This window comes from Anser brachyrhynchus (genome assembly GCF_964034855.1).
Source record: "Anser brachyrhynchus genome assembly, chromosome: 1".
Taxonomy (NCBI): Eukaryota; Metazoa; Chordata; class Aves; order Anseriformes; family Anatidae; genus Anser; species Anser brachyrhynchus.
Window position 1 is genome coordinate 17809408 of NC_137694.1, and position 21187 is coordinate 17830594.

General features: G+C 35.5%; 2 long non-coding RNA genes across 4 annotated transcripts; one reads left to right on the top strand and one right to left on the bottom strand.

The window, feature by feature from the left end:
* Positions 1-1975: 1975 nt before the first annotated feature.
* On the bottom strand, positions 1976-9730 carry LOC308187696. Its single transcript, XR_013944873.1, has 4 exons — positions 9672-9730; positions 9460-9558; positions 3367-3516; positions 1976-2519 (listed from the first exon to the last, which is right to left on the bottom strand). It is a non-coding gene; the product is annotated as an uncharacterized lncRNA (long non-coding RNA).
* A 134-nt stretch (positions 9731-9864) lies between these two features.
* LOC308187695 lies at positions 9865-20004 on the top strand. 3 transcript variants are annotated; one of them, XR_013944871.1, is made up of 5 exons: positions 9867-9966; positions 10173-10250; positions 10632-10754; positions 15563-15639; positions 17853-20004. It is a non-coding gene; the product is annotated as an uncharacterized lncRNA (long non-coding RNA). The 3 variants fall into 3 exon arrangements; XR_013944870.1 differs by lacking the exon at positions 17853-20004 and having other exon boundaries at positions 9865-9966; positions 15563-16691; XR_013944872.1 differs by lacking the exons at positions 15563-15639; positions 17853-20004 and adding an exon at positions 11235-12974 and having other exon boundaries at positions 9870-9966.
* The last annotated feature ends 1183 nt before the right edge of the window (positions 20005-21187 follow it).

Consider the following 21187-nt stretch of genomic DNA (forward strand, 5'->3'; position numbering starts at 1 on the left):
GTACATATTTTGACATCTGTCTTTCTTGATTGTACCATTTCACATCAGGCAGAAAAAACAACAACAAAGCAAAAATAACAGCAACAAAAACAAACAAACCACATTTTTTCCCTCCGATTCACACAGCTTTAATCCCTCAGTTTTCTCACTCACTTTTCTCTCTGTCTCTCAGTTTCTAGATTTTGTCTCCATTTTAAACACCATGAAGTGTTTTTTGATAGTGAATCAGAGTTTGTTATTTTAATCACAAATAGGTGAGTTCATGAATAATAGAGAAAAACACTTTAAGGGCAGGGAAGATGTTTATCACAGTCACACTGCTAACAGTCTAGCAATAAGTGATCTGTGACATAGAAAAAACCACATTTAAATAAAAGCTTTTGAGGAAGCTAGTCACGCCTGTAATTGAGAGGTCAAGGTTTTTAGGGAAGAATGGTCTTGGAGAGCAAAATACAGCTCTGTAGACTTAACCAGGCCTCTGAATTCTTCATGTTATTTTCAATTTATCAAACTCATATAAACTTAATTCATTTTTTTCTTTCACAGAGAAGACCAAGTGCAGAGAGAATTAAATCCTTAACAAATCTTTAACTTGTCTTTGTTACAAATAAAATTGCAATTCTGCCTTTCACTTATTCAGCAGATCAATCTGCTGAGCTCAAATACATGCCTCCCCAAAGCAATTTTTTTTTTCCATTTTTTGTGACCAGTCAAAATTTCTTGACAAGACTTACATTTCCATAAGGAAACACAATGATGTATTTAATTATATTTTGAATAAAAATGCCTAAATTTGGCTTTCTTTTAGTACTTTAAATTTTCAAAACTGTTCCCTAGAAACTGTATGTCACCTTAGAGATGAATGATACATAAATTGCAAAATAAAAATAATAATTTTTAAAAATTCCTCTTTAGAGACGTGATTTAAATTCATCAGCCACCTCAAACAGAAACTGGAGTTCCCTTTTCTTTTACTTTACTCCCACTTATTCCAGAATGTACATATCCCAGGTAGATGTATCTTCAACCTTTTCTTCCTCTCTCTCCTCTTCTCTGACTATGTTGTGACTTAGGCTGTCAAACTCTTAAAGCCACATACTTTATTAGTATGTATTCAAATAATACAGTTTCTTTTTATTCCTGCCCCTTAGGCTTAATAAGTCAAAAGCAGGAGTGAGTATTACTTTTAAGAAGGAAAATCGGTTACATTTGGAACCATGTGGTAGAAATGTTGAAGTGGAAGCCTTGGACAGATTGTATTGTTTCAAAGCTTTTGTGTGACTTTGATTGATTGAATTTGCCTGTGGCACTCCTAGTGGTAATGATACTGTGATTATTTAAGCAGCAGGCAACTTAAGGATAGTCTGAAAATGTTAACTTTGATCTACCTGCATTTTCCACAGTTTGTATTCAAGTCTACTGCAATAAGTGTTGTGTCACATTTACTGAAGCTTTCATTTATTTACTATTCATATTTGAATCTTCCTGTATGCTTTTGGGGAAACGTGTATACTATTTCCATGTTGGGAATGTCATAGACATGCCAACTCACCAAAATGGTACTGCCAGTCTTTCGATTAAATAAGCACCTGAGCCTCCCCTCCCCAGAGGAAATTATCAGGCAGCAGAGAGCCAAGGCTACTTGTCAAGAAGGAGGATAAGGAGAGACCTCAGTCTCCAGATAAACAGTTGAACAGTCTATGGGACTTGTCACAGCTTTACAGTATGGTGTCTTGTCATTTTACAATGTCACACAAGTCAATCTCAGTAGTAGATTATTTCCCCTCTTCAGGCAGCACCTCTCATACTCCATATGGCACGTTCATTGCTCCTTCTGGGGAATATAGCAGGTAGACAGAAGTGCAGAAACCTGTTTCCTCCTTTCTTGTGGGTGAATTTCCCCACAGCACAGTGCATTTGCTTTGCTTCTGCCCTACATTCTCTCCTTTTGCCTGTAAACTCTGGGACTTATATACTTAGTCATCCCAGTTCTCTCACATTGTTAAGAGACAGTAACCTTTTACTTCTGTGATACTATGCTGGTTTTATTTCTATTTGCAGCACTCCTTTTATAGCTTTCTTCACTTGCAACCCACACACAGACATCTTCTCTCTTGTATTCAGCATGATGCAAACAATAATTTCCTGTCACACATTTCCCATTCAAATACATTTTTTTCAATTTTGGAAATAAAAAAATAGGTATATAAATATATATATTTAAGATGTAAAAGGACAAAGTTATATTTAAATATGCCTCACAAATATGATAAAATTAGGAATGAGGACAGTCGATGCGATTTTTTTTTTATATCACTGGACAAGAGCATGGGAGATATAAAGAAATAGTTTTCTGATGCCCTAAGAAAAGAGAGATGAATTAAACTGTGACTTTCACATTTATTTTGTATTCTCCTTGCCTTTAAAACACTCACAATACACATCATGATTTTGTAGGTGACTTTTAAAGTCTTCTGTTCTTCTTGGCTTCAGGGGGAGGCAGAAGTGCTTAAAACTCCCTGCAAACAAGACACTAGTTTTTATCTGAGTTTCCTGTTTTGTATTTTATTGAGCATTACAGGAGTTGGTGGCCATTGAACTGGACAGAAGATATGCTATCACACTATGAAGACATACAAAGGTCAAAGCAAAGAATCACAAAATAACAGAATCATAGAATATCTTGAGTTGGAAGGGACCCACAAGGATCATCAATTCCAACTCCTGACTCCACACACAACCACTCAAAAATCAGACTACATGTCTGAGAGCATTGTTCAAACACTTGAGCTCCATCAGACTCAGTGTTGTGACCACTTCCCTGGGGAGCCTGCTCCAGTGCCCGATCTCCTTGGTGCAGAACCTTTTCCTAATATCCACCCTAAACCTCTCCTACTGCAGTTCTTTGACATTCCCTCAGGTCCTATTACTGTGCACCAGAAAGAAGATACCACCATCTGCCCCTCTGCTCCCCTTGTGAAGAAGCTGCAGGCCACAATGAGGTCTCCCCTCGGTCTCCTCTTCTCTAGGCTGAACAAACCAAATGAACTCAGCTGCTCCTTATATGCCTTGCCTTTTAAACCCTTCACCATCTTCGTAGCTCTCCTTTGAACACTCTCTAATAGTTTTATGTCCTTATGTTGTGATAACCAAAGCTGCACACAGTACTCAAGGTAAGGCTTCACGAATGCAGAGCAGAGTGGGACAGTCACTTCCCTCAACCAGTTAACAATGCTATGCTTGATGCACCCCAGGATATGGTTGGCCTTTTTGACTGTCAGAGCACACTGTTGACTCATATTCAATTTACTGTCAACCAGAACCCTCTACATGGCTGTCTTCCAGCCTCTCACCTCCCAGTCTCACCTGTCCCAAGTGAGGAATCCATCTCTTGCTCTTGATAAACTTTATGCAGTTGGTGATTGTCCAGTTCTCTAATTTCTCAAGATCTCTCTGCAAGGCCTCTCTACTCTCCACAGAATCACAAGCTCATCACAATTTAGTATTGCCTGCAAACTTAAATAGTATATATTTGAGTCCTACATCCAAGTCACTTACAAAATTATTAAAGAGAATTGGCCCTAAAATGAGGTCTTGGGGAACCCCAAGGGACTACCCAAGACTGATGTAACCTTATTTACCCTTTGAGTCCAACCCATCAGGCAATTGTTCACCCATCATATTATGTATTTGTCTAGCTGTATACTGGTCATTTTGTCCAGAAGGATACTGTGAGAAACAGTATTGAAAGTTTTGCTGAAATCCAAAAAGATTGCATCAACTAGCTTCCTTTGGTCAGCTTGGTGGGTAACCTTGTCATAAAAGGAAATTAAGTTAGTTGAACAGGACTTTCCCCTCATGAACCCATCTTGTTTGTGACTAACAACTGTGTTGTCTTTTGTGTTTTTCAAAAACTCCCAAAATAATCTTCTCCATAATTTTACCAGGCACTGAAATGAGACAGACAGGCCTGTAATTACCAGGGTCTTTCATACCCTTCTTGAAAATTGAGACGTTTGCCAGCTTCCACTCAACTGGGACCTCTCTAGATTCCCAAGACTGGGGAGAAATAACACAGAGATCTCATGATGATATCAGGCCACTTTCTATTACAAATCACATTAAAAACATGCTAATGCCCATGACAATCTGATTTTATACTCTGACTCACATCTACAAAAGAAAAAAAATGAGGGCTCAAAAGTGAACAGTGTTCAATATTCTCTTTATGCAAAACCTTCCTCATGGATTTATGTATGCCTACAATTCCTAACATTAAACTTCACTAATGCTCAGTTTGCTCTCCATATATAAATGAGATATGTATTAATGCAGCATGAATTATATTGTCCTAAAACATATCGAACAAGTGTGGAGTAACTTGCCTCTGAAGGCAGCTAGGATGCCAATAGTTTCTGAGAAAATGAAGATGACTAGCTAGCACTAGAAGGGTAGCTTCTGTATCTCTTATAAATTAGGTGACACAAGCCCCCATCTTATTTTGCACGAAACTCACCAAAACACGCAAATTTGGATGTTTCTGTCTGCTAAAGGGCAGTATCTGATGTTTCAATGCTAACGCATTTTCAGTATAGATTTATTGAAAAATCTTTGTAACTTCACTGCTTTGTAGGCTCTGTTTAGAAGACAACTCTGGAATTGCAATTGTACATTCTACATCAAGAGCAGCTGATTACATGTCATGATCTTTAATTAGAGATTCAAAGATTTTCTTGATTTCAGAGTCATGAACATGCTCAGCTCCAAAGCAGAATTTCAAGAACATGTCTGGAGTGTACAGAGCCACTCCAGAGCCAATAACTTTGCCATTTTCATGTCATTTAGATAGTCTTTGTAAATCAACATCATTTGAAGAGTTTAATCCTGGGAGATAACAGCTATCAATTTCCACCGATTTTGAAGAAGGAAGTACCAAATACCGTTTGGGAGCAGAGTTTTAGAGAAAAAAAATTAAATAGTCATAACGTAATATACATGAGAGTTAAAATGGTAAACTCTAGTAGCTCCTTCATCATAACCATGGCCTATTATCTAAATACATATTTAAACAATATTAAAAAATAAACAACATATCTGGTGTGCTATATCTCTGAAAAAAATATTTTGAAGAGTAATTTTGTTACCACGTTTAGCATGTCCTTATTGTTTATGAAACATGCGTTTCTTCTGCGTACATTAAGATCCTTATGCATTTACAAATTCACATGTATTCATAGATTTACAGGACTGAATGGCAAAGCGTGGTATATCATTGATTTTAGCCCCAAAGCAACAGGTTTATCTTAATTATAAATTGCTCCCAGACTGAAGATGTTTACAGCAGGTTTAATCCACAAGTTAATTAAAATAACTGACTTAGAAGCCTTCTGGAGGAGAGGGGGAGGAAAAAAAGGGGGGGGGGGCGAGGAAGAAGGAGAAAAGGGGTGAGGGAAGGGGGAGATAAGAGGAGCGAAGAGAAAGAAAAGGGGGGAGAAGGGGAAGAAAAGGGGGGGGGGATAACGGAAAGAAAAGAATGGAAAAGACAAGTTGAAATTTGCACTACTGCTAGGGTAGCAATAATCGCACCATTGCCTTAGGCAACTGTTTTTCTGCATGGCAGGACTACTTAAATTGAGATGTTTCAAGTGCAGACGATCTTCATGGCCATTATTCCCAATGAAGTTTTCACAAATTGAACATTTATCTCCATCTCAGCTTTCCCAAAATAATTCTCAACCTTTTCTTATTCTAAAAATGGAGTATTTACCTGAACCATTTGAAAGAATTCTATATTTTTTCTGCTGTTTAAAACAGCATTTCACTACTAATAATATCACCAAGATGTTGCCAGCTAGGTCTGAAAGCCAGACCTGCACAGCAGGCATTCCACTTGATTATGTGAAATTAGTTTTCTTGCCAATAGGAACCATATGAAAGATTCCAGAATGATTTTTCTGTCAATTGGAAGTGATGAAACATCTGGTTTCTTACATCAATGGTTTTAAAAGTTAGAAACCTAACAACAACAAATAAATAAAAAGAAACACTAAGGTATATAAAGGTCTGAAAATTATCAGTTGTGAAAGGTAAGCTATGCTTGTAACAAAACACGCACATACTTTGTAAAGTAAAACATGCAAAGTAAACCATTATGCATTTAAAGCAAAGAGAAGCTAAACTGGACTGGCAGACTTTTTTTTCTTTTTTTAAAGAGTACTTCAAATCATAGAATCACAGAAAAATTTAGGTTGGAAATGACCTCTAAGATCATCAAGTTCAACAGTTCAAGTTAACCTACTTGAAAAAAGCAGAGATTACAATATTCTACACAGATGTAAACATTTCAAATAAAGGCGATCATTCAACTTTTAAGTTATATCGTTATTTCAGAATACAACCAAGAAGAATTTAATTACTTTACCGAGAAATAAATCAGATGTAAATTTCTTGGCCATTTTCTTATGGTGGAAATATAATCAAGTTGCAATTGATTCTGAAGCTATTTAATTATTTATGCAATAAAAGTAGTAATTACACAAGTATCATTATCTTTCAGTAACTATGAAAAGGATACTAGATAACTTAGGAAGATATTTTGTTTTTATTTTCATTCTAGAGATGCTTCTAATATCTTATGTCTTATATCATATTTAACCATAAATCCATGACCACCTACTTAGGTTCTTATGTGATTGAATATGACATTTAAGTAAAATCTTGATTTTTGACGCTAGACTTGATTTAAATCACAGAAATGATTTACGTCTACAAGACCAAGTTTTGATCTCTGCAAAATTAGTGCAAAAATTGAATAATCCCAAAGATTTAAGAGAATCAAAATTTAGCCCATTGGATTTATTACAGATCAGAAAAAACCATCTATAAGGCCATTATCATGGCTATTTCTTTAGAGGAGAAGGTAAGGGATGTAAACACAGATAAGGATATTCATGGAAGAAAAATCCTTCATGACTTTATCACTGCTGAGTTTATGTTTTAAATAATAAATTCTCATTAATTTTCCCATGACTGTGAAAAATGTGTGTCCTATTACTTCTCATAAGAATTATTCAACTTTCCTAAAATTTTCACGTACAGTATTTGACAAACATGATACACTGGAAGTTAAACTTTTCTGTTGCATTCCACTTTATAAAGCCATGTATCAAGCAAAGCTGTATTTCATCTCAGGAATTTTGGCCTTCTGTTTGATATATTCAATAAGTAGTACTGCATTGTCTCTTGTCATTGTCCACAGCTGTCTTGTCGTTGTCCACAGCTGAAAGGCCACATCCTCAAAATTTTAAGCCAGTATTAAGTTTGTCCTCAAAATATTTAGTTACCTTAGCTTTATGTTTGCCCTCTAATGCAATGACAAGCCTGCAATGACAACAGCTAAAAGCATCAATGTGTTATCACCACTATTTTCATCAAAAATCCAAAACACACCATCATGTGAGCCTCTGTGAAGAAAATAAACTATCCCAGCCAAAACCATGACAAGGTCTCTGTCACTGTAAATCAAATATAGTTTTCAAAAAAAAAAAAAAAGAAAAAACACACACAAAAAAAAAAACCACTTTAGAACAAAATGCTGCAAGTTCCAGGGAATATACGAAATATTTTAACCAAAAAATTCATATTGTTTTGATGGAAAAACTAATTTACATGCAATATATAGTGAGAAATACATCAATAATTTTCTCACACAGGGTCTTCTCAGAAGCTATTTTATTCGTGATTACAGCAGCAGGTGTCCTGCAAGCCGGAGCACCCAGTAAAAGTATATCATAACCTTATATTCCCTATTACCCAACTCTTGAGTCCTCCCGTTTCCTCACTGGCTGAGTACTACAGGTTCACAATCTACTCGATGCTTATTACTATACCATATATGTACAGTTTTATCTGACCAACCATTAACTTCTCCTTTTCCATTTTTTTCCCTTCTTCTCTTGTGACTAGAGGGTCCATGATTTTTTATTTTTACTGATTTCACACTACTCATCTTTTTTTTTTCTTAGCTATCCTCCTTATTGTGGGACAGCAGGACCTTCCCCTTATCTGCTTAACTTACTCCCCACTGTTATGCCTGCAAAATCACATTTGAATATGCAAGGTTAGTGGAATTTTCCACTGCAAAAACATTTTCTATTGCAAAAATGCAACTTTGTTTCTCACAATATCATGGTAAGCATTTCCAGTTTGTTCCTTTAATATGTATATATATATATATATCAAGTAATGGTTTCTCATAACTTCAAAACCAAAAAAAAAAAAAAAAAGAGAGAAGAAAAAAAAGGAGGGGTTGCTATAACTTGGAAAGAGTTGGTTATACTTGATATATCCTACCCTTTCCCCCTAAAATTTGTGCCTACATTTTACAGCATGTTTGGAAGTGGAATTAAATTTCCTAAGAATTCATCACTATTTTAGGTGCCTAGGACATTATACCTGACCTCATTTTTCCTCTCCAAAAAGACTTGGTTTCTCTGTAAGTCCTGTGTCCTATCTGGGAGCCCCAAGCAAGTGATTCAGATACTCAGCGTTAGAAAACTTGTCTATGTACTTGAGTAGATCAAGAATAGCCTTTCAGGTTTAGTAGAACATAAAGAGACACTTTAGTTGTGCTTCTTATTTTTAGAGCGCAACAATAAGATGTTCTGAAGGTTTCCCATCTACAGCTTTTCTGCAAACCTTTCTGCAGAGTAACTGTCTTCCTGAGCTTGTCTTTGCTTTTGGACAAAAGAGCAAAAGAATCTGAAGTAAGAAATTGTGCATCTATTGCAAGTTACATCCTCAAATCAAAGGGGGTGGGGGGGTGGGGGGGGTGAGGAGTATAGGAATCTTCCAAACACTAGGAAGAAAGTAGAGGGTGGAGGACTGGAAAAGGATGTGTATGTATAGACCACTGCCCAAGAGTTCAATAATAAGGGTATGCAGCAGTCAAGCATTCAATTAATACGTTTACCTAATGAATTCACCAAAAGTTTCTGACTGACATTTTCCTTGTCACACTGAAGGTGAACAGAGGCAGGTATCCTCACCAGGTAGGAAACATAGTCACTATAGCACTGCTTCATACCACATTTTGATTCAAAAAGAGAAACCCAGTTCTTGGCTGTTTCAGCCCCTTCACCAGACTTTGCTAAAAATGTTGAAGTACTTGAAAAGATTAAGAAGCTATCCTGGATAAGTGACTGATTGTTAAAACATGCATGAGAGCAAAAGCCACTACCATTTGTTATCACAGCGTAGTAGGAGCACCAAAACAGTAAGGTGGATGACTCCAGAGCTGAAAAAGGAAGTAGCTCCACTCAGGAAGAAATATGGCTGTAAAGAAAAAGACAGTTTCTGCTATATCTGCATCCCATCCTCAAGATCCCAATGAAAACACACACTAGCAAAAACAAAACAAACAAACAAACAAAAAACATATTTAATAGAGAAATTTCTTACAGCTATAACAAATACGGGGATTAATACTTTTCACATCTTGCTTGCTAAGTTCTCATGTAGAGATGTTCAATTTAGCAGGGAGTCAGCCTCATCTCAGTTCTGTATAGAGAGCAGAAAACACTGACCATAATTATCACATACAGGTGTATTCATTATGACCAAGTGTAAGGCAAGTTGAATGCACCAGCATCAATTTAAAATAGCTTCAGTACCTCCACGGCCCTTAGGTGCCAAGGCAATGTATTTTCCATAGGTTCATTCTCAGTGTACCTGGCCAATAAGCACACAGAGTCAGAATCCCCATTAAGGTCTTTAATTAAATAATTATACAATTCTGCTGAAGCAGGTGCTTAGCAACCTTTCAAAAAGCAAGCACAGCTCTGACTTGAAGAACCATTATTTATACACAGCTAACTTCTAACACTCTCTATCTACTTCTGATTGGTTGTTTTAGCTTGCTTAATTTATCTCCATTGAGCATGTGTGTTACAGAGGACCAGTGGTGGGGTGGGCATCAAATCCCATATTTCCATATATTTGCATTCTGATGGGTGTGTTTCTTAATATGATAATGGATCTTAATGAGCAAAGGTTTACCATGGATTAGTCTGGAATCTTCCTTTATCTGTTTTCCTCCTGGTTTTCTCACTTTCGTTCCTTATCTCCCTTGCTTCTGGTAGCTTAAGGCTACAGATCTCCCTGTTTTCTTCAAGGTCTCCTTGTTTTCTTCAGTTGAAGACTACAAATGGAACAACACTTTGAAAAGCAAATGCTGCCAGCAGAACATAGAGGCAATTCTGGATGAGCCCAGATGACTTTCAAAAATTGCAGAGAGCAAAGTCTGAAAGAGGAAGGTCTGATCTCAGAACAGACAGAAGAACTAGTTTTAAGAGACAAAGGTATTATCACACAAAGAGCAGCTGTTGCAGGTGGAATGACTTGTGGCTGTAATCGAGGCATGGTCCTTGACCTTGTATATAAAATATGAGGTCAACTATATTCTTTTTAAGTGCTAGGTATTTGTAAAGACAGCATGTTAATGAATCCTGCCAGCAGCTTGGAGGAGACCAAGCTCAGCCATGCCTTGTCTATGCTCTCCTAGCCTGAAAACGTTTATTGTTAAAATTTATTTTTTCCCTGAAAAAAATCTTGCTAGTTCTTTCTTGTTACAGGTCAACAACTGCAACACCTGGGGTTAGATCACCCCAAATCTGCATAGTCAAGGTGTTTTTAGTCTGCTGGGTGGAAAGAGAGGCAACAATGAAAGGAGAAAGAGGAAATTAAACCACTGCTAGGTAAAGTCATTGTCTGATTTGAGTGCATGTAGACAGCAATAAATCTCACATGCATTTTTATCAAATGAGATTTTTTTTTTTTTCTTTTCAATAGTGTGCACATAGCACAAACAACATTGAAGTTTAGGGGATCTTTTCTATTTAATTCAATCTGTAGGACTGCATGCATGGCTTAACATTTGTTATGCTTTATATAACCTACCTTAAAGACTTTGTCTCTCGCTTCTTGCATCAGTGTAGTAAATGTGTGGTTGTTTTGTTTTTGGTTGGTTGGTTATTTTCATTGTTTTCCCCCTGCCTGCCCTAAAACAAAACAAACAAACAAAAAGATTTGACCAATATGCTCAGACATCATAAACTGGCAAAAATATTTAACTTTTTTTTTATAAAAACATAATTTATTTGATTAATATTATACAACAAACAGAAATTAAGTCCCTGAGGCACTTTTCTGTTTTTCCTTTTTTTTTTTTTTCCTAGGTTAATTCAGGAGGGAACTGAGAAAAAGTGTTGAAATATTTTTTATAAAATAAAATTTAGGTGAAGTAAGAATAGGGCTTTTCTTTTGCTCTTGCCTTCAGGCCGTAAGTTCTCATATCACTGACTTAGTGCTCTGTTAAAACAATGTTGTTACTTAAGTGTACTATATACATATTTTTTTGTGTGTTGAACTGCCTGTCTGATGGTGTACTCAGTCACATTATGTGCATGCAAGTTGTTTGTCCACCAGCCAGCTATTAACAAAATACTTTTAGTATGAACTGACCTGTGAGTCGTGATTCCAGTCTAGGATAACACTTCTCTAAATTTCTCCACTTCCTTGAAGCCAAAGAAGTTTTTTTTGTTTGTTTGTTTTGATGTGAAAACGGGTTTTTGAACTGTGTATATGATGTATAACCATAACCATTGAATTCAAAAAGACCACTTTTGTCTTCAATTCATAAAATGAAAGACAAGACTAGAGACTGCTTGATTAAAAGTCATATATTTATTTTTTGCTTTGAAACTCCAATTACATTAGGACTAAGCAGGTAAGAATGTTATTCTGAATATCAATATTTTCATTAAGATTAAAAAAAAAAAAAGGATAAAGTTGCATTAACTAAATAGCAAGCTAAAACATATAGCATTACATTGCAAAGCAAGCCTGCCTGTCATATCTGGCAGAGGAGCCTTGGCATCCATTCTGCTTTCATCTGCATTTCTCATCTTGTTATCAGTGAAGCTTACAAGAGCCACTGAAATCATAGAATAGAAGCATTTGTAAATTTGAATTCATAGATAAATGGCATCCGAAATATTTACAAATTTAAAAACATGTATAAAATATTTACATATTTACTTTTGATACCCCAATAACACTATGGCAGATACCTGAGAAATTGTGTATTACTGAATTAACATTACAATGTCAAACTGGTGGTAGAACCATATTTTTACATAAAGGAGAAATGTCTCACTCTGGAATTTTCATATCCAGGGAATATAAATTTTTCAAAAGTGTTCTATAGGCACCATATTGAAACCACTAAATACATAAAAACAAAACAAAAAAAGTACTGCACTATCTCAAAACATGTATGAACTGGTACTATCTGTACTACCAGGGTGTTTTCATACTATGCAAAATTTTGTGTCATAAATAAGTATAGAAACTTATGGCTTTAATTCAGCAAAGGACTTAAGTCCATATTTTGTATCAAACTGTGAGAGAATTTCTGAAGTGTGAAAATTTGTCTGTAAATATCACACTTGTTTAAATGCTCTACTGAATGTAGTTCTACAAAAAGACACAAGTAATTATAATAGTAATATGACTCATTGGTTCTGAATCTCCTCATCAGTTGATAACCAGACTCTTAATGCCCACCACAGAGTAAAATACAGTTTACTCTGTCTATCACTTCTCTGTAGCTCCTTTGGAAAACACTTCCTCTGTGTCATTTATTTAAGTATATAAACCATCTATGCATTTTCTCATAAGTCTTTTTGCAATGACTGATGTTCCTTCAGTCTCCCTAGTCTTCATACTGGTTATTATGTGGTGTTCATCTGTCTTTTCTAGGAAATATCAATGAAAATTGAATGTGAACATGGGAAAACTTTAAGCTTAACTTACATGTTTACTTACTTGTTTAAGAGCAAATCCTTCCCCCTTCCCCCCGCTCTGCCCCCCCCCCCCCCCCCCCGAGGAAATTAAAAAAAAAAAAAAAAGGAAAACACTCAGATTATCATTAGGTTTTCTTTTTCTTCAGGAATAGCTGTATTGAAGGTTGTGTACATTTGTGATCCAACTTGATCTTTGACAGCATTTAACTGTGAAGTACTGTTGATGGGACAGTAAAATATGGCAAAATGACACACACAGTGGTATTGTTCTTTTCTCCCAACCCAATGCTATAGGATACCATTAATTAACCTCTCCTTCTATCTTAAGCAAATTAAACTGGGAAGTCCCATGGGATTCAATCCTGTAACTTATTCTGTACCAACCTCTTTCTGTCAATAGCTGTGAACCCAGGGAAATTATGAAGTTCCATATCTTTTTTTTTTTTTCACCCAGACAATGTTTTCTTTCTTCAGACTTTTTTTTTCATGTCTGGCAGAGTTTGAGGCCTGGATGCTACCCAGCTTGCTGAAGTTCAGTCCAATAAGACATGTTATAGCAACCAGTTAAGGGAAACACTTTGTTTTACTTGGAATGTACTAAGCTCTTCATTCACACGGTTTGTGTCCAAACAGTTTCAAAGTACTCCCATCACAATGGGAGTAAAAAATAATAATAATAAAAAAAATCTGACCTAAAGGTATATCTTAACAGAGGTAATATAACACAATGGAAAGCTTACTGCTTTGACTGTGACTGGTAGCTCCTGTATGAGGCTGCGGATAGGGAGGATATTCCATTTGGACTTTGCAACATCTACAGGGTGCTAACATACATACGTGAAGTTGAAACTGCTAACCACATTCTAAAAGCTAAAGTTATCTTAAAAACTGTTGCAGAGCTTGACTTCCTATCCTGCTTGAGATAGTTATCTTATGGGGGAAAAAAATAAATCGCTAGAGAGGTGAAAGCCAGTCAGTCTCTGGAACTGATTTGAAGCAGAAGCATGAGGTGACTTCAACCATATCTATATCTAAACAGAGTTACAAATAACATCTCTTTTCTCTGGCTTTCTGCTAATGGTGAGCTGCAATATCTCAGACATTTAGCTGACTGCTCATTTTCTTTAAAGCCATAAACGGATGAGGGTATGGGTTTTTGCATTTTCATTATAAAATAATATTGGCACAATTTCAGACATATAAAAGTGCACCTAACTGCCATATGTAATAAAGAGAACATTTATTTAAATATATTATTTTTCAGATGTCTTAAGACAACCCATAAAAAAGGTGGATTGCAATAGTTGCTATAGTTAATTATGAAGATACTTTTAACATTTTTAAAGAAAAGAAAATCCCATGCTTTCATTTCTGGTAACATTGTCAGTCCTTTTTCATCTTTATACTGTACTTCATGCAGTTATACAAGGATTAATTCGGCTCACTAAACATTAGGTACTCAGTATGATTTGAGACTTGGTAAACTACTGAAACATCTAAATGAGGATTGCAGATGTGATTGAACACTTCTAGGAGATATATTTACTTCTTGAAAGCCAAAGGTCAGAATCTCCAGTATGACATTGAAAAAATGTGGGATACAAATTCAAGCAATTCAGGAGTTATGCCAATGGATTGCCTTTATGCCTTTTGATAATAAACCTTTGGTTGTTTTGAAACTGCTAACAATAACGTATTTTAAAGTGGGGCAGTTTTAATGGTGATGTTAATTAAACCTAGTCACTTGCAAGGAACTGCTTAGTTTTTAATTTGTGTCCTGCAATAGGATTATTCTCTTATGACGTAGATGTTTCCAGTGTAAATTTCAATTTCCAAGCCAGGTGTTCAAATACAGTCAGTAGAGAGAAATAAAGCACTTCTTGAGTTAGAATCATCAGACCTGTTTAAAGTCCCTCTCCAGGATAAGGAAAATCACTCCTTATGTCACCCATTTTACTTCATTGCTTCCACCCAGCTTTTCTCCCCAGATTGCGCCTTGGTCCTACCAACTGAGTTACCAGTGTTGGAGGATCTGCTATGGCTGTCCTAAATATAAATTTGAACAAATCAGAGACAGATTGTATTAAATACAGTCCTATCAATGAGAAAGGAAGAGAAGGTTTCTTCAAAGGAAAAGATTGAAGCACAAATGTCCAGAGATCAATGCTGCATATTTTTTTGGACTCATCAACACAAGAGACTTCCTTCTTCTTGCACCTCTTGCAAAATTTCTGACATTGCTCGTTTGTGCTTCAATGGTACTTTTTTTTTCTTTACTTTTAAGACAAACTTTTGTTGTTGTTGTTGAAGAATTAATTAATGGTCTCACCTAAGTTTGTTCAGTTTCAAGGTGATGTCTTTTCTCAACTAATAAAACACTGGAAGTGGATTTATGTTGTATGTTTAACTGACGAGATCCCTTGTGTAGAAACTAGCTAGTTTTCCCATGCATGTGTATCAAATACTATGCTGTCAACATGGTAACAAAAATATTCTAACAGTGAAGTAAGGATGGTTGTTTACAAAGTTTTGATCTTTAAAGCTACATAAAGGCAAAACTATTGCAACTGGGTGAAATTATGATTCATCAAATCTTCCAAAAAAAAAAAAAAAAGCCATCGCATTTTCATTTTTGTACCAGTCTAGGACTGCATTAGCAACCAGATCAAAAGCTGAGAAGCTTTCCTTCTTTCTTTCAGGCTGTCAAGATGAAGAGATCACAGCATAACTATCAAGACTTGTCAGATTGATTTCTTAAGGTTTGGCGGGGTCTTCTGTGAGTGTTCTTATTTTGTTGTTGCTGCTTTTTTGATTTTATAATCCTCACATGAAGTGGCCCTGTACACCAAAACACAGCAGATTATTTTTTTTCCTTCTGTCCTCTCAAGGGAGTCTAAATCTAGAGATACCAGCCCTTCTATCTATATATTCTGTCTTCTGGTGTGAGAGTTAGAGATCTCTAGAGTCATGTAATACTGCTTCAGAAAAAGAAAAAAAAAAAAAAGTAAAAAGCAAAAGAAAAGAAAACAAAAGCAAAACAAACAAAAAACAAACAAACAGTTGTTAGTAATCCTATGTTACAGAGTCTTCAAAGCAGGACGTTGTCAATAACCACAAAAGACCAAACAATAATGTAACACAGAGACACCTTTGCTACCAAATTGCAGACTGTGAGAAGAGAATGCTTACTACAAACTAGATATGGCAAGAGATCATAGGGAAGGTCATAGCAGAAATGTGCCTTTTGCTATTACTATTTTTGTCATATTTTTGTTTTGTTTTGTTTTGCTTACTGTTGAGTGCTACTAAGCCTCCCAGCTGTTCCATTACATGATGTACTGTGCTAACAAACAATACTGTTGGAAAGCTTTGGTTTTTTTAAGCCATCAAATTCAAGTGTGTCTGCAGCTCACAGTATGTGGTAAGCAAAGCAAGGCTCTTAAAAGCACTAAAGGTGATTAAATGCCTCCTCCTTCTTCAGCACATTAGTCAAAAGTAATCATACAAATGTTCCAGGTGGCAGGCCAACATCTAGCTTCTGCTCTTGTGGATACAGCATTGGTGACAGTACTTGACTTGGCAAGCTTGATAGCATTTGCTGTCAGAGTAGTCTCCTGTGCCAATAGCATGTTGCGCTCCAAATAGGTGCAGTCTATATCAGCTGCTCAAAGGACTACAGTACTGTCATTCTTAGCCTGACTTTGCCAATGACTTGTGTGAATTGCTTACAGGAACATTTTTTTAGTATGATAGAGATGATATTTTCAAATTTCATTTATACTTAGATTCACAAAAGTTCTTAGGTACTCAAAGTAGCACTTTCATAGAACCCAGGCAACTCAGTACAATCACAACTCCTCCTCTTAGGTGCTTGGAAATTTATAGATGCCATATTTTCCACTACCTTTGGAAACCAAGTGTGTACTCCTGGGCACGTATGTGCATTTATATCATTGTTGGGCATTGTGGTTTCCTGTTTATTTCTCTCGTAAGCCTCTTTCATATATTACCTATCTCTGTAACTAATTTTTATAGTAATAATCTCACCAAAAAAAAAAAAAAAAGAAAATCACAACCATACCTTAAAGCATTTCACTGCATTTGTAATGCCTCTGGGAACAGAGAGAAAGCATGCAAAAATAGGCATGACTGTAGATAAAGGAGGCACTACTTATGAAGATGAGACTTGAATTCTGATCTCTGCTTCTAACACAACTTAAAGAATTTATCTAAAAGCAGCACTGAATCAAACAACATTCAGGGAAGGGACAGGTATCTTTAAAACTTATGGCACTGATTAAAGCTCTCAAAAGTAATCATGTTGCTTCTGCTTTCCCATAACCCAAACCTTGATATCCTTCACATGTCTGTCCTTTAGGAGAGGGCTAGTTCCAGGAATCTTTACAAACCCAATTGCAGTAGGAGAGGCAGAGACTGAGAACCAAACTATTCAGTAGCATCCCATGTGTGTCTTCTCAGAAAATATTTATTTATTCACAGGGTTTGGTGGTAACCAAGTCCTGATTTAGTAGATCTTGGTCATGTCTAAATTTTGGACTTTGGGCTGTACACAGAGATGCACCCACAAAGCTTGAGCAAACCAAGCAAAAATTTTCATACATACATCAAAGCTGCTTGAATGTTTTCAGAAATGGTGCCCTGAGTTTACACACTTCTATATGAAAAACAAAATGTCCTCCTTATATGGCATACAGATACTGAAAACATTAAAATGTCTAGAATACACAGATGCAAAGTCTGTCTGTTCAACTATAGAATAGGTATAATAGCAGCAGAAACTGATTTTTACTTTTTGCTTTGTCCTTGTTTCCTATTCTGGTCTTTGGGACACCATAAGTCATAAAGCAACATAAGCGAGAGATTTAAATTAATGTTTAAAGTAATATTTAAAGAATAAAAAGAATATTTAAAGAATTTAAAGTAATAAAACAATTGAAGAAATACATAAAACCTCTGTTTTCATTTCAGAGCAGCACGATGTTTACCACTTTTGCTGCATTTGGACAGATTTTGCTCATAAATACACAGAACAAATCTCTGAGCATTCACGTTGGACCCAGACTCTTTATAATCTTCACTCACAGAAAAGTTATATGGAAATGTAAACTTCCTAAGCCAGGAAAACTCTGATCTACTCCTTTTTCTCCAGAGATGTCCTCCCTACACAGGTGGCTGAAAAAATATTTAATTAATAGCTTAAACAACACAAGTAAGGTATCAGAACATGAGTTATCTGCTCTTACCAAGCAGCCATATTGTCACAGTTCAATACTGCAGCTCACTTCCCAACTCACTGCATATTCTCTGCTCTCTTTTCTACAAGCAAAGTATCTGGGAGATTGAGACTCTGGTCCACTGGTGTTGTTCACAAGGTTGGTATAACACAGTTCAGTAGTAGAAGACAGACATTTCTGTATAATTCTGTTAGCCTATCCCTCTCTCTTTGCTGATAGCTCTCAGCCCTTCTAGTCAGTTGGGCATTACATACCCAACCTTGAATAAAAAGGGACTCAGCTTTAAAAATTGAAATGATTCTCTTATTAAGACAATGGTTTTAAAAGTTCTGAAATCCATACACACCCTATGAACAAAATCTGACTTCTCTGTGTACACAAACTCTGACCTTCCTCCAGCATATATAAGACTTCAGCTTCAATTCCTCATGTCTTCACACTTAGTTCATCTTTTATATTGTGACCAAATAGGCCTCAATTGAGAGAACGTTCTGTTACTTAATGTTTCCTGCAAATCCTTTTATTCTCCTTGGGAATGATATAAAAAATGATAGAACAAAATGATGTTCCTATCTTGGCAATCAAAGACATGATAAATTAGTATCCATGATGAAACTTGACAATTTAAAATATAGAAAAAAATCTTGGTCTGTGAGTCATCAAGGATTTCATTATTTTCATTCAATGGGCCTGAAAAATTAAGCAGCATTTACATTAGATGTAAGAGTTTTAACATTTGAACATTTTATTTGTCAATCAAATCACAATGTATTGATCAATGTAAAGACTTAAATGACAGCACAGAAAATAGATATTAGTGCATTTTATAGTATCTGTTACTTTTTTATTTCCATTAATAATCTACACATTATTTTTACATATACTATATGCATGTTTACATTGACGATGCTTTAATTAACTCTACTTTGGGTTGTGCTAACATGAATGAAAAAGTACTATAGGATGCCTTTAATTGAGTTCAAATTGGTTGACTGGACACAAATGATATAAAATTAAATTTGAATTTACAGTTAAATAGTTTATTATTTGGCTCTAAACCAAAACAGGTTATATTGATAAAAATTAAACATTAAAAAAAAAAAAAGGTGAAGGTGAAAATGGAATGCAAGTTAACTGCTTTTGTTGTTTGAGTTCATATTTTTAACTTCCATTTTTACTATACTCCATAAGGTCAGCACAATGAACTTAAGAAAAACATCTTACTTGAGAAATTAGATCTATGATCATAATAATAGAGTTACTTTAGATTCTGTGAACTATTCTACCTCTATTGATGTAAATGCTTCTTTATGAGTAAACATAATAACATCTATATAATATTGAACATTCTGATCCAAAACCTTGATATTGTTTCTTACATGGTAACCATTACAGATTATGGATGAAAGGAAGAAAATGCATGAAATACTGTTTTATTTCAGTATGGTATGGGTGTAGCATTAGGATATATTTGTAGTTACTACATAAAACAACACTGTGCTGTTTATCATTGGATTGTTCTGACATCATCTGTGCTGAAAATACTTTAAAATATAACTTTATATATAGATAGTTGTACTCTGCTTTGCACCTTCTACATTGCTTATACCTGCACAACTTAGGGGAGAAAACTAGATGATCAGTATTATGAGGTTTTAACTTGCTCTGTCCTGGCATAAATTACTACCTGCAAAACAGAAATGGATAGCAAGTAGAGGTCCCATTGCTTTATGAATGGTTTTGTACGGATTCTGACATAGGCCCAGAAAATCACATGTGGTCAGAAAGCTCATATTTAAATTCAGGAAATTAATAAAATATCCTTTATGGAACAGCCTTTGAAGAATACAAATTTACCAAATAGTAACTTTTCATACCTACTCTTTGTTTTTTACAAAAATATGATACAGCGCAGTCCCCATTTCTTTTGTAGCATAGCTGATAAAGTGATATCTCTGAACACTGCAAATATTAACATTTTAGCTCTTTTGGGCTCTCTCACAGCTGACAGAGAAGTCCAGAAAGTGAATGAGCATTAATGTCAATGTTAACAGTTTGTGCTTAAATTCCCATAAGGTCTGTGACCACAAGATCCTATTCATTTGGAGGGTAACAATTCAAGCAGTTATATTAAATTCACTCAAAGAATCCTGAATTTCACTCACTCATTTTTCAGCTAAGAATCAATGTTCCTTCCAAAAAAATAAGATGTTATTACCAATGATATATTCATTACAGAATGCATAACTCTATCCTTATGCACCCAAATGCATATTACTGGAATAATATTCAAGTCTCTCAAATCCTGATATGCAGAAGAATTCCACCAATACATTTCCATGTGCAGTCCCATGCTGTTGTGATTTCTGAAGCTTGGTTGGAACTTGAACTTCTCATTTTTAGCTATGTCCAGTCACTATTGTCATTACCAAGCTGTCCTTAGTAGTCTTGAATGGTTTCTGTAAACAAGTATTTTTCTTTATCCATTCTTCAGCACCTACATAAAGGTTTGCATGATGACTACAGTCATTTTTTTTTTGCATCCTTGATTTCTTTGCTGGTAGAAAATCTCAAATGTGATCTATCGATGTACCAGCATTCACTGATACTTCTCCTCTTGTGGGACTGGCCAGTCAGGGACCAGTGACACAGAAGACAAAATAACATTCAGAATGGGTGAGGCTTTGGAGGTGAGGGCAACTTTCCTTATCCCTTGTCAAACCATACTTTCTTTCTGTAATGTGAGAGGACAAGTAAGGCCACATCACTGCTAAAAAGCAACTTTTGCTTTCTCTAGAGGAACACTGTGACACTTACCAAAAAAGTTTCCCACATTCACTACACTGAGGCGTAACATCATTGAAGATTCCACCGTTAAAAATAAATTTATAATTAAAATAAAATAAAAAAGTGAAAGTTCAGATTTTATTCCAAACTGATAATATCGAAATACAAAAATCAACTGAAAATATTGTTCTCTATTTTTATTGCTGGGTTATGGACATTATGAGATACAACTGGATTTAGACATGTGAAAGTTACTCAATTTCTGGTTGTCTCATTAAAATA